Raw genomic sequence first — 2,069 nt, forward strand, 5'->3', positions numbered from 1 at the left:
CAGAAGAAGAAATCATCTGTCTCCTGTCATGTTTCTCTCTGATAAAAACTCATACCTGTACCGTATAGTGAGAGAGGATTTACTGGTGCTGACACCCAGCCTGTATATTATGTGTATAGAGAGAGGTAGTCACAGCCCCGCCCCCTGTATATATTGTGTATAGAGAGTTAATCACATCCCCGCCCCCTGTATATCATGTGTATAGAGAGGTAGTCACAGCCCCGCCCCCTGTATATCATGTGTATAGAGAGGTAGTCACAGCCCCGCTCCCTGTATATCATGTGTATAGAGAGGTAGTCACAGCCCCGCCCCCTGTATATCATGTGTATAGAGAGGTAGTCACAGCCCCGCTCCCTGTATGTCATATGTATAGAGAGGTAGTCACAGCCCCGCCCCCTGTATATCCTGTGTATAGAGAGGTAGTCACAGCCCCGCCCCCTGTATATCATGTGTATAGAGAGGTAGTCACAGCCCCGCCCCCTGTATATCATGTGTATAGAGGTAGTCACAGCCCCGTCCCCTGTATATCATGTGTATAGAGAGGTAGTCACAGCCCCAACCCCTGTATATCATGTGTATAGAGAGGGAGTCACAGCCCAGCCCCCTGTATATCCTGTGTATAGAGAGGTAGTCACAGCCCTGCCCCATGTATAACATGTGTATAGAAAGGTAGTCACAGCCCCGCCCCCTGTATATCATGTGTATAGAGAGGGAGTCACAGCCCAGCCCCCTGTATATCCTGTGTATAGAGAGGTAGTCACAGCCCTGCCCCATGTATAACATGTGTATAGAGAGGTAGTCACAGCCCTGCCCCCTGTATATTATGTGTATAGAGAGGTAGTCACAGCCCTTCCCCATGTATATCATGTGTATAGAGAGGTAGTCACAGCCCCGCCCCCTGTATATCATGTGTATAGAGAGGTAGTCACAGCCCCGCCCCCTGTATATCATGTATATAGAGAGGTAGTCACAGCCCCACCCCCTGTATATCATGTCTATAGAGAGGTAGTCACAGCCCCACCTGCGATGCCCTGGCCCCTGGGGGCCACTTCCGCAGTGCTGGTGTTATGAGCGGGCAATGACCGGGGCAGCTGCAGGGGTTATACTTGTCACGGTATAGGCCTGAGGGCAGCACAGCTGTAGGGCCGGTCTGTGGAATCTGCGGGTGATGATGGGCATGCGATTCTTCGCTGCACCTAGTCAGGGCACCAGTTAGTGGACACCAATGCCAGGGTTCAGTGACAGCGGTTTTATTACAGATGAGGTAACTAGTAGCAACAGTTCTGTCCGGTTGCAACCGGGTATATAGTAGGCTTTGACAAATAAAGCAGGAGTGGGGCTGCATAGGCTGTGAGAACACGTGCCGAATGATTGGAGTAGGAGTATGAGAGAGATAGCGTTGCTGGGTGGATTAGCTTGAGAATAATACTTGCTGTGAATCCCTGTAGCGATGAGGAGAGATAACGGAATGACATCCAGATGAGAGAGAAGACTCCGGACACTTGAGCAGGCAGATACAGCCGAAGACTTGAATACAGCAGAGCACTCGATCCACACTTCTAGTGGTGAAGTGGGACCTGCAAAAAGTCCAACTCCTGTGAGGTAGGAGAGAGACGACACACACCCTCCTTGCTTGGAAGCAGGGGGAAGACTAACTTGTTAGGAGGAAGTGGGAGGTCACATGGTTGCTCCTGGCCAGAGCTAGTCGGCCATTGGAGGAACCATGGTTACAGGGCACTGGCACGGTCATGTGATCAACAGCCTTGCATACTACTGTACAATGTAATAATACACAGGAATATGTAAGAATACACATGAGAATGCACATAACCAGAGAATACCAGGGGAAAACTAGCAGCAGTTGCAGTGCAAACAATTACCAGAACAGGCATTGACATAGCAATAGAAAGGAGCATAATAGAAGTAGTAGTCTGCATGTTCTGGGACACTGCACACCCCCTGTATATCATGTGTATAGAGAGGTAGTCACAGCCCCACCCCCTGTATATCATGTGTATAGAGAGGTAGTCACAGCCCCGCCCCCTGTATATCATGTGTACAGAGAGGTA

Source organism: Dendropsophus ebraccatus, chromosome 8 (genome assembly GCF_027789765.1).
Source record: "Dendropsophus ebraccatus isolate aDenEbr1 chromosome 8, aDenEbr1.pat, whole genome shotgun sequence".
NCBI lineage: Eukaryota > Metazoa > Chordata > Amphibia > Anura > Hylidae > Dendropsophus > Dendropsophus ebraccatus.